Below are 13,367 nucleotides of genomic sequence, written 5' to 3'. Positions count from 1 at the left end.
ACGTTTTAAATATAGCTTTAGATGGATGTCTGATGTAACGAGTTTGATATTCTGCATTATTTGTGTTACACTATGTATGACTGTATTGTCATTTTAGTCTATGAGAGTGGAATTAAAAAAAATATTTTCTGATATTTTGTTAGGGTGTGGGGAACCAATTAAGAAAAAGGCAAGACAAAGGTCTACATATTAGTTTAAAATGTATTACAAATGTTGTTAGTGAACTAATGACCAATTGTTGCATGCATTTTCTCATACTCTATACTCAGCTCTTGGCAGAATTTATTTGGTAATTTGTATCATTAATGTTATTTTGTTCGGGGCACCACACAAAAGAGTGCACCGGGTTTGGTTTTCAATTTGCACTTCCATAACTAAAACCGTAGTTTCCGTTTGCATTTCTCTTTTATACAAGCCCCTTTTCAGTGCTTTTCTTCCCGCCTTTTTTTTCTGCATGTATAAAGATATCATCTAACGTAAACATGTGAACAAATACATTTTCTGTGTATAATGGTAAAATGGTTAAACAAAATAAATAATAAAAGTTATCGAATTAAAGTTTATGGAATTGAACATTTTATTCTGGTAATGTCCAGATTGCAAATAGGGTGTGTGTGTGTGGGTAGGTATCACATTCAAACCGGGAACCTACGGTTGCTAACACAAAGGAATACAATGGGACCACGGTTGCTAACACAAAGGAATACAATGGGGTCCACGGTTGCTATCACAAAGATTCCATACAATTACAGGTGTTTACCAGTTGCTCATAAAATTATTCGGTACCTTCTGGGGACCAATGAAAAAACAAAAAAGGGAAAATAAAAGGACTTCATAGTGAAATTCTAAAGACCGGGGTGCTCCACAAGAAATGTTGTGTACAAAGCCTACGGGAAAATCAGAAGATGTCTCCACAGGGATGCATTTGAGAATGTGAGTGTGTGTGTGTGTGTGTGGGGGTGTCTCCTATTGGAAATCGAATAAAACATCATCGACAAAGTAGAATGTTAGGGATTGTCTTTTTTTAACAAAACAAGGTGACTGTTTGAGTGAGAAGAAGGCTTTCTGCTTCTTCTCAACACCAAATAGTAGTTTACTCGTTCAGATGTGTTTTCATTGTGGGGCAGATATAAACCTATCGGTCTACATGGAAGGTGGCAACCAGTCGGCGTATTTCATGAGAAAAACATCTGGGCTTAACAAGAACATTTGAAGATTTTCAAAATGGCTGCCATTGCATATGATTTCAAAAGACAAAATACGCAACAGTGTGCTTGTAAGGATGTATTGTTTAAGTAAAGCGTTTGTATCAACATGTTATGGTGTTCTATAAAGGACACTTTGCTCACACGTACGAGGGGTTGCTCACACGTACGAGGGACCTCTCCACAGGCACGAGAAAACAGAAAAGTGTCCTTTATAGAACACCATAACATGTACACATTGTGACAATATGTATTTTTGTCATGAGTGTGTGTTTGTAATAATAAATCCGTAGCAAGATGCAACGAAGCATATCAAATGGTACACTGGGAGGAGTTTGTTAGACTTCAAACCATCCAATCCGACTGGAACAACCCACTCAAGTTTGTTGCACTTTGCCGATGAGCTTTAATTATGTGGGTGTCTTTCTCTGAAGAAAAAAATCAGTATACCGTTGCATTCAATAGCAATATATTTACATTGGATTTAATGTTTCAAGTTAAAAAATGACTCGTTCACTTGTTTAAAATTACAAACGAAAGTGTGAAAAAGATGTACATTTGAAGATTAACTTGATCAGTTGATCTGTTGTATAGTTTGAGTGACTAGGGTCTACTGGATCTGACATCAACACTCATTTCCATATATGCAAAATAATGTAACAAAACTCTTTGTAACAAAAATTTGTGGGATTGTTTTACTTAATTGTTTAATTATGTAAAATAGGCTAATTAGCATAATGTTACATTGCATCCTTTATTACACAGTCACTCCGTTTACTCATATTGTATTGTTACCAATATAATTAAATCAATGAAACAATTCTGAGGCTGGAAGCAAACTGTGGTCTCCTGAACTTTTTAAGGGTTTGGGGGACTGACGAAACATTATTTTATAGTTCAGGGAAATTTACCAACAAAAACAAGTGCGAAGTTTTAAAAAAGATGTTCACAAAAAACTATCACAAACTCTGAACACTATTTTTATCGAATAAGAAAAATAATTCGCCACCTCAATAATACCGTATGAAGTATTTTTTGATTGGCAGTTATGAAATATAATACATCTCCCCTGTGATGGGATGGCGCTGTTTTCTCATGTCTGCATGCCAAGTACATATGTTGGTTAAATCAAGCAATGTAGATGGTTGCCATGCAGGGCTACCTGTGAAGGGACATCACGAATCACAACAATGTTAAATCACGACAAATCGTAAAACATCGCAACTAATAATTATTATTTTGTCATGTTCCTTCATGGCTACCATAACTCATAGTTTGTAACTATTGAACAGGCAAACCGTCTAATAATTTTAATAAAGATTCTGACCAGACGATATATGTACGCACAATTGCGGGGAGAGATTTCCGCCTGAAATAAATCCGTGTGGTAGACAATTATCATTATACTAAGTTCTTATTTTATTCATCAAAATCAAAATATGAAATATGATAACACTGACACTCATTGACATTGGACTCAGATACTTGAAATCGAAGCCATGATTACAGCGTTCATATTAAAACTAAATGATATACACCTACTCTAAAATAACACAATAGTAGGCCTATAATAGCAATTCAGCTATATGGGTTTCAGTGCAAAATGTACTATTATTTATTTATCGGTATATGTAATTACAATTTAGCTTTGAGTTTCAGTGTACAATTTATTTATGTATTTGTTTATTTATTTATCTGTTTCGTGTATTTATAACTTCTCACTCCTACTCATTCCTATTTCCGAACCCCTCCCAAACATGTCCTCTGCCGAACCAAACCTCATCCGCCAACCCTCATCCGCCAACCCTCATCCGCCAACCCCCTGCCAACCCCCTACCAAACCCCCCTCTGCCCAACCTCTCCATCCTTGAACTTCTTTTTTGAGTTGGTTTTTTCCCTTCTCAGTACCAAGTTCAGTTTATTTGTTGTGGCATCGTGTGGGTGTTCGTGTTGATTGCCAGTGTTACAATATTTTGTGTTACTTTATTGTAAGTTAATGTATTTTGGTGGGTATTTCTTTCCAACTTTTATTTGTATTACTATGCCTGTCCTTGGTGGTTTTCCGCTGCTGGTGATGATGAAATAATATCAAGAAGTTTTGCAAAATGCATATCATGGATGAACAATAATTTTGCCCGCAAGCTATTTTTAAATGAGAAGGGACAACCTTCGGCGAGAGTTGTTCGTTCAAGACTCATATTGAACTTCTTTATGAGAAGGGGAATATACAGTAACATTATGATGTCGTTGTCAGGCTCTACGTACCAACAATGGCAAATCTAATGATCATCTTCATTACATGGGATTAGACTATTTCAACTTAAACCCGCGCTTTGGATACCGACTAACTTATAGAAAAACAATATGGTTGAGGGTTCACCAAGAAAACATATAAGTAAGGGAAATTTGAAGGTTCCCATCTGATTTACTAATCATGAACTCAGCTAAACCCATGGAGTAGGAGGCTATTTATTATACTGGTATACTATGCTGTTTATTCAATCGACTTGATGGTTAGGTTATCCTCATCTAAAAGCACGCATCCAGATGTGACCATGACACCAACTCTTATATGCTTTGTGATCTTACTTGGTTATAATTTGGAGCGGTAACATAATGAAAATCTTGTTGGGTTTTGAAACTACAGTATTAACCCATTACTTCCTTTATGCGTCGAATAAATCTCCTTTTGGAAAAGTGTTTGAATCTGAGAAGTATCAAACAGATGTGCTCGTATATTACGGTGCTCTATAAGTGTCACCCAACTAACAGGTTTGGGATAAGTTACTGCAGGATTATGACATCATCATAAGATGACGACATATTTCCGAAGACACTTTATTTGTGGATGTCTACATCATGTCATCTTCTCAAGATAATTTCTCTCACATGCCTAGAGGGGGCCACTGGGCTTCTCGGGAAGATGCCATCCTACTTTGAGGGTGCCATCCCCCGATATTATATCTGGAAGAGTGAATACGCTATCTTTCTTTCGGGATGTCGTTTTGCTGAGTGAGAAGACGAGATTCTGCTTCCAACATCTTAACATCCCCACTCGGAAGACGACATCCTATTTAAAGGATGACGACATACTGAGAACGCTTTTACTGGGAAGACAACATCCAAGTATCAGGATTTCATTTTAAAACGTTTCTGGTATATCAGGATCTCAACGAGTCGAATGCTTGCCCAAGCAACATATACACCTCGACAAGAAAAAGTTACCAACTCGACAATCCTTCTTTCAAACCAACTCGACTACACTGCTTACCAACTCGACATAACTACTAACCAACTCGACATTACTATACAACCAACTCGACAACACTCTAATAAACGCGACAACACTCTAACCAACTCGACAGCACTACAAACAAACTCGACTAATACCAACTCGACAAACTCTAAATCCCTGACTGTGATTTCGAAACTCCTGCAAAAGGCATGGCCTTGAACCCAAAGTACACAAAGTATTGGTTTTTTGAGGTGTTCACGTTCACAAGCCTATAAGACAAGAATGAAGCATCACAATGCCTGGTTGTGGGCGACTTAATGACCCGTGGTTGCTATAGAGATGTTCTTGGTTGTATATTTGTGGTTAAAAAAAAATCAACAATAATTCCTTTTGAATAGAGGGATAAAAACTATACAGAAAACTCTGGAGCGTAACTTACAGGTACCAAAGGGTTGGCCTATTCATGCTGCACCCAGTATACAGGCAAGGCAAAATGGTGCCGTGATTTGTGTAATACGCTTTTGGAGGACAACTCGACTTTCAGAGACCACGAAGGTCATAAATTTACTTGTCTGTTATTCCCACACGATTCTGTAATTAAATTTGGACCAGATTTTACTCAAGAGTTTAAATACACAAAAATTATACCTTTAGAACACTTATGAAAGTTTTTCCTAATATTTTGAAGCATTTTTTAATGATCAACGGGCGAGTAAAAAAAACCGAAGAACATGCTTGCTTGAAACTTGACCAACAATTTTGCACCTTGTGTGAAAGGACAATGTTTGGACTGTGAGGTCCCTTTTAAAATCTTCTCAAACATTGATAAATTGTGTTGGAGGTTTTGACTAAGGACGTGCGTGAAATCATCGTGTGAAGACAAAAACCTAGTTAAAGCCACGTGGGCCATGTTTTAATTGTTGGGCAGATAGGGGAAACTTTTAGGGGAAGTATGTCTATGCACAGCTATGATTTGCAAATATATTTCTGCAAAAATGAATTGTATTCAAATACACGCATGTTTCCCAAATCCCTACTAATGTTTTGTTTATTAGTTGTCTGATAGCATTCATCCATAATGTTATTTTTAGTACACAGGTGTTATAGCTGATCCAATCATTCTTGGGGAAAAAGGGAAATTTCCCTTCGCAATCCCGACTTATTATTTATATAGTGTCAATAGCTACTCTGGCAAACAGTGCGATTTTGGCACACGTACTAACTGGCTGATTGTATTTTCAGCTTGGCTGCAGATGTTCAATTTACATCGGGGATAAAGAAAATTAATTTTGGTTTGTCCAATACACCGATGTGTGTTAGCACTGTATTTACTCGGTACCTTCCCGATTCCTGTGAAGAAAAAAAAATATCACAGGCATATTACTCGGGTGGGATTCGAACCCACGACCCTTGATTTTCTAGAGCAGTGTTTTTACCAACTATAGAGCACCGAGATTGCCCGCAGCTGGAGCCGGTTCGAACCCTTTGTTTTGGCAGCGATATATAATAGATGTTAAATTTGCATCGGGGATAAAGAATAAAGAAAAATATCACAGGCATAACTATTACTCACACATTACAGGCTTGTTTACAAACTGTCTCTAGCTACCTGGCAATCTCGGTAGTCTAGTTGGTTAAACCAAATTTAAAATTGACTGCAGAGTTATAACGGTTGTTCCCGAGGATTGTGCTTACTTGAGAAGGGTTGCAAAGGGGTTTAGGAGGGGACATTTTTGCTTCTCATTGTTAGAGCTGTGGCACTAGTATGGGTCAATACTGTCATTTTAATATCTTACCCTATTTGTGTCAATTCTGTGTTTCATGCTTTTATAATTTAATGAACGATAATATTTATTTTTTTTGCTTTCATTTTCTCTGTTTATAAACAGTCAGCGGGGTCTGGGATGACACTTTGCTTTGATTTTTGTTTCTGCCTTACTCTGGACGGCCCCACCCAACAAAGAATTTTGTCAGAAAATTTAAAAAATAAATTGTGTATTTATTCTAATCTAATAACTTAAGTGCACTACTAAGTATCTTAGCACACTGAACACACTGACAATCAAAAGCTAAACGTTAAAAAGATGATAACCAAGCCTACGTCCGTATGGACTGCAAAGGTGGTATTAACCCTGTTTGAGCCCCAGGTGTAGGTGGCAACGGTCCCTGGAAAAAGTTGACTTGTAGCCCACACCTTGAAGTGGCCTTCAGGCCTTGTGTGTGTGTGTGTCAACTTGCATAAACAACATTTTAAAAATAATGCATCAAAATGGACTTTGGAGGACACTCACGCACTAGGTTCTACGAATCACACAGTTGTTTAAATTGGTCCCTCTAGGTTTGGTGTGAATCTGTGGACATTTAAAAAAAGTACCTTGTGTATATCGTTTGTGTAATTGCTTTTTACTTGCCATCGTTTGTTTAAATTTTTACTGCAATTTTAGAGTGTTTAATGTATAGTATATAAATGTGTACTTTTTATGAGCTAGGTCTGGGAGGGCACATCTTTTTTGATGACAGTTTTTTTTACTTATGCCCCTTCCCTGGACGGCCTGTGCTTGTTTTACTGTTGCTGGTTTTTTGTCTGAAGAATTAAAATAAATGATAAATAAATAAGTAAATGAACTCAGATAACAAGGTCATCTGGTGTCCCCAACTAAGTCCTGTGTTCGGCTGCACAACTTTGTGACGTACTGCATGAAAATTCAAATCAAAACATCAGATTTTTATAGCTTGATCCACAAGGATTTGATTGGCTTTTACCCTGTGATGTTTCATTGGTAAGACCGGTTTTTTTCTATATCATTTTTATCGAATCATACTTTTTTAATACTGGCACTAGAACGCAAAATGAGTCGAAATCAAAAGCTCACACCTTCGAGTACTTGGCAATAGTTAAAAGTAGGGTCATATATTGTTTGGTCATATATTGTTTTGTGCAAACGTAACGCTGATTTGTGTGCCAAATTATCAATAAAGATACAGAAAAGGTCACTTTTGAAATTCAGCTGAATTCCTTTACAATCAACTTGTTGAGAAAACAGGAAGAAACTGTCACTGTATTTTCATCAAGAATGTACCCAAATCCATCCCGTTGTGTAACAACGTTGATATCATCTGCACCTCTCTGCCCGCATTATTTGTAAACGGATGCGGAATTTGTGGAGGCTCCAAAAGTCGCCTTTATGCCATCTTTGAAAATTCAAACCTTTTGACATAATTTGTACTGATTTCTAACCCAATAGGGCATTTCGGAAGGTATAAAGGCCTATCTATAACAAGTGGGATTCGGATAAACGATTCATGTTGGGGTCCTTTACCAAAGTATAACCCTATCTTTAGAGTGTAACTTATCACTGTTGGAATTATGTATTCGGTATTGACTTATGTGGTGAGGCATGCGTGTGTGTGGATGGTGGTAGTGGGTGGGGGGGGGGGGGGGGGGCGTAGAGATTGAATTTGGAAGTTTTGATGCTGAATGGACTTCCTTTATTCCTTTACAATTCATGGTTACGGTTTGCAAAGCATCTGAGAGAAACTGTGACTGTGTGATTGGTAATTATTAGCTATACAATTTGAAGCAGTTTTGAAGTCCCTGAAAGTTGGCATTATCCACAATTCCCCTCAAAGGCACTGGGCACTTTTAGTACAAATATTAGCATAATATACGGACTTACTTACAAGCAACGGAGAGCTGTTGGTATTATACAATAATAAAATATTGTGCGAAACGTCTCCCTCGGAACTAACTTAATGGTTTTTGAGAAAGAGGTATTAATTTTTCACTCATTGTTTTTCATAAGAATAAGACTTCAGCCTGAAGTATTTTTCATGCATCTGAAAGCGAACACATTAATGTGCATCGGGGAGTATTTCTGTCACTATTTTCTTGTAACTTTGACAAAATGATTTTGCAGATGTGTTGTTTGCATAATGTTTTAGATACACATAGTGAGAATACTGGTATTTGACAATTACCAAACATGTCCATGCCTTTAAACGTTAAGACATATTGTCATACCCACAATCAGGTTTACCACCCACATTGCACAATTCACTGTGAACAAAAAGACGGAAATCCCCGCAAAAGCCAATTGACTAAAAAAACATTGTAAGCCTGTCCTATTTTTGGCTAACAGGTTTTGAACTTTGTATTGTATACGTGATCAACATAGTTTGGCATTCACGTTCAAAACGTGGGAATTCGTTTTCATCGCATTTGACATAATATACTTCCCCAGTGCATAGGAAAATCGTGTCTTACAAAAAGTACAAAACAGAAACCAATTCAAAATAAATAATATAATCAGCAGACTGACTGGAGACAAGCTTTTGCCTAATAATCTGTCGTTAATTTGCAAACACGTTTACATGTTTTCCCAATTTGAGTAGACAAACTTCTCGGAATTGTCCTCTTCCAGCAAACAACTTGAAACGTTACCGTTCCATTCATATAGATAACCCCCTCATTTATCGCAGATATTGAAGATAACCCATCGTAACAAACACGTAATTTGGGTGCTATTATTTGACTTGACATTGATTTCAAAGCATCATAGGCTTATTGTTTCCAACATCATTCGGACATCATAATCTCATATCCAAAATATTAGCTGAGTGCTGCTGAACAAACTGCACCATATGTTGTTCACACCACGGTTTGGTAATGAGGATCCTTCCCTTTGTAGTCTCATTCAGAATATTCCGCCTTCAACGTAATAAATATACAACACACAGCAGCTTCAGAAAGTCATGCCCTCTGATTCACTTTTATCCTCCTGAAAGAACTGCACTGCTCCCGGTTTGACAAATAACTGTTTTTAAACTTAGGCTAACTGTTCACAATTCTTTACAAACGGTTGCTCCAATTTATATTTCTGATAATGTATGCCAATCTAATACAAATTTTAAAAAGTTATTTAAAAAACAAATCCGGATGATGATGCATTTGACCGTAGTGCAACTCACTGGTGTATCCCGTCAACGACAACTATCAACCTAGAACTTTTCTTTAAACTCATCTTAAACCTAGCTTACAACTCATCTTAAAAACTCTTCTTAACACTTAAATTTCCTTCTTAAAACTTATCTTAAAACTGATTTTAAAACTCATCTTGAAACTTATCTTAAAACTCATTTTAAAACTCATCTTAAAATTTATCTTAAACCTCAGCCCTAAACTCACATGAAAACTCATTTTAAAACTCATCTCAAAACTATTTCTTAATTCCATTTTCATTTATCAATTCTAATTGACATCAGGTTTTTCCCGGCTTGGGGTGGGGAGTGGTATTGTGCAATCGCGGGTTCTACTTTTTAGAAAGGTAAAAACCGTTTAAAAAAAAACCAGAAAAAACATGTCCATTGATAACGTTGAAATGTTCTCTTTTTCAGTATAGGTTTTACGAATACTTGCAATTTTGATCAATTTGGTTTGTTAAAAAAAAAATACCCTGGCCCTGGCATTTAATCATTGTCATTGCAAATAATAGTCCTGCTATTTCATGTTAGGATTAGAAATACAAAATGCAGGCATATGGCTGTCTTCACGCGTTGCTATAAACAAACATGATTGTGTCGCGACATAAGCAACACCTGACCAATAGCAGAAGCCGTTGTTAATTATTGGTAACCTCCCCTTTTTAATAAATTAATGACGCAGCATAAGTAGTGCAAGGTGCCGTGACGTATCAATACCAAAAGCCGTTGTTAATTGTTGTTTGTTAACTCCCCTTTTGAATAAATTAATGACGCAGTATATAAGGTGCCATGACATCAGCACCAACTGTCCAATAGTAAAATCCGTTGTTAAAATAGTTTGGGTACTTAAGTCCCCACGTGAATAAATTATCAACGCAGCATAATATTTAAGCCGGGTGCAGTTTGGGGCGCACCTTGATGTTTCCGTCGCGGAGTTCTGGACCACAGCTTGTTTATGGGAGCTGAGTTCCTAAATATATTCTGCTTGGCGAATCTGGTACTGTATTTGGTAAGCAAATATTTGTAGATATTAAATACAGACAGAGAGAGTAGATCAAATTAAACGTTTTTAATAATAAACGTTTAGCTATCAAATAAGTAAAGGCAGTGGACACCATTGGTTATTACTCAACAAAAGTATCAGCACAAAACCTTATGGTAACGAGTAATGGGTAGAAGCTGGTAGTATAAAACATTGTGCGAAACGGCTCCCTCTGAAGTGGCGTAGTTTCCGAGAAAGAAGTAAATTTCCACGAATTGATTTCGAGACCTCAGATTTAGAGCTTGAGGTTTCGAAGTCAAGCATCTGAAAGCACACAGCTCCGTGTGACAAGGGTGTTTTTTCTTTCATTATTATCTCCCAACTTCGACGACCAATTGTGCTCAAATTTTTACAGATTTAAACCTCAGCCCTAAACTCACATGAAAACCTATTTGAAAACTCATCTCAAAGCTATTTCTGATATCATCAAGTGTCTGTTAAAGCCATTGGACCCTTTCGGTACAGAAAATAATAATAATAATAATACTACTACTACTACTACTACTACTACTACTACTACTACTACTACTACTAATAATAATAATAATAATAATAATAATAATAATAATAATAATAATAATAATAATAATAATAATAATAATAATAATAATAATAATAATAATAATAATAATAATAATAATAATAATAATAATAATAATAATAATAATAATAATAATAATAATAATAATAATAATAATAATAATAATAATAATAATAATAATAATAATAATAATAATAATAATAATAATAATAATAATAATAATAATAATCATAATCATAATCATAATCATAATCATAATAATAATAATAATAATAATAATAATAATAATAATAATAATAATAATAATAATAATAATAATAATAATAATAATAATAATAATAATAATAATAATAATAATAATAATAATAATAATAATAATAATAATAATAATAATAATAATAATAATAATAATAATAATAATAATAATAATAATAATAATAATAATAATAATAATAATAATAATAATAATAATAATAATAATAATAATAATAATAATAATAATAATAATAATAATAATAATAATAATAATAATCATAATCATAATCATAATCATAATCATAATAATAATCATAATAATAATAATAATAATAATAATAATAATAATAATCATAATAATAATAATAATAATAATAATAATAATAATAATAATAATAATAATAATAATAATAATAATAATAATAATAATAATAATAATAATAATAATAATAATAATAATAATAATAATAATAATAATAATAATAATAATAATAATAATAATAATAATAATAATAATAATAATAATAATAATAATAATAATAATAATAATAATAATAATAATAATAATAATAATAATAATAATAATAATAATAATAATAATAATAATAATAATAATAATAATAATAATAATAATAATAATAATAATAATAATAATAATAATAATAATAATAATAATAGTAATAGTAATAGTAATAGTAATAGTAATAGTAATAGTAATAGTAATAGTAATAGTAATAGTAATAGTAATAGTAATAGTAATAGTAATAGTAATAGTAATAGTAATAGTAATAGTAATAGTAATAGTAATAGTAATAGTAATAGTAATAGTAATAGTAATAGTAATAGTAATAGTAATAGTAATAGTAATAGTAATAGTAATAGTAATAGTAATAGTAATAGTAATAGTAATAGTAATAGTAATAGTAATAGTAATAGTAATAGTAATAGTAATAGTAATAGTAATAATAATAATAATAATAATAATAATAATAATAATAATAATAATAATAATAATAATAATAATAATAACTTTCGATTTATATAGCGCCTAATAATTAACACTTAATTCTCTAAGCCCTTTACAAAGAAGTACACTTTTATTATTTTTTCTCTATTTCAGAAAAAAAAAGTTCACAGATTTACAAATAATTTACAGGGTTTACAGAAGGTAATGGTTAAAGACTTCTCTTTAAATATTGGTTCATGAAATGCTTTACTTTTTGAGAAAACGGTAAAACAATATAAATTCTCGTGAGCGAGAATTACGGATTTGTTATAAACACATGTCATGTACGGCGAAACGCGCGAAAACTGGAGTAGGTTTTCCCGTCATTTTCTCCCTACAATACTCCGATGATCGATTGAGCCTAAATTTCCATTTTTTTATATAATTTGTGATACACGAAGTGTGGGACTTGGACAATACTGTTTACCGAAATTGTATAATGGCTTTAAGATGCTGTTTACATTTTGTTATTCCATTGTTTATTTGTAGTTTCATCGAAATGTATTTGTTGTTAAGTTGCTTGTATCCAATTTTATCATTAGTCTTCTAATTTAGGGTAGATATTATGTGCGCTTTCCACAAATTTCTATAATTAACAGTAAAGATTTGTGAAAATTCCACTTTCATATGTCAATTCTAATTGACATCAGGTTTTTCCCGGCTTGGGGTGGGGAGTGGTATTGTGCAATCGCGGGTTCTACTTTTTTAGAAAGGTAAAAACCGTTTAAAAAAAAAAAAAAAAAAAACCAAAACATGTCCATTGATAACGTTGAAATGTTCTCTTTTTCAGTATAGGTTTTATTACTACTTGCAATTTGGATCAATTTGGTTTGTTAAAAAAAAAATACCCTGGCCCTGGGGTATAATCATTGTCATTGCAAATAATAGTCCTGCTATTTCATGTTAGGATGAGAAATACAAAATGCAGGCATATGGCTGTCTTCACGCGTTGCTATAAACAAACATGATTGTGTCGCGACGTAAGCAACACCTGACCAATAGCAGAAGCCGTTGTTAATTATTGGTAACCTCCCCTTTTTAATAAATTAATGACGCAGCATAAGTAGTGCAAGGTGCCGTGACGTATCAATACCAAAAGCCGT

The 13,367-nt window shown here is 33.4% G+C and overlaps 1 long non-coding RNA gene across 1 annotated transcript in view; it reads right to left on the bottom strand.

The window, feature by feature from the left end:
* LOC139938332 (uncharacterized) overlaps positions 1-13,367 on the bottom strand; it is a 37,979-nt gene that overhangs the window by 1,707 nt on the left and 22,905 nt on the right. The window lies entirely within an intron of this gene.

This window comes from Asterias amurensis, chromosome 1 (assembly GCF_032118995.1).
Source record: "Asterias amurensis chromosome 1, ASM3211899v1".
In the NCBI taxonomy this organism is placed as follows: Eukaryota; Metazoa; Echinodermata; class Asteroidea; order Forcipulatida; family Asteriidae; genus Asterias; species Asterias amurensis.
The sequence above is the reverse complement of the archived record's forward strand: the minus strand, read 5'-3'. Positions and strand labels throughout refer to the sequence as shown.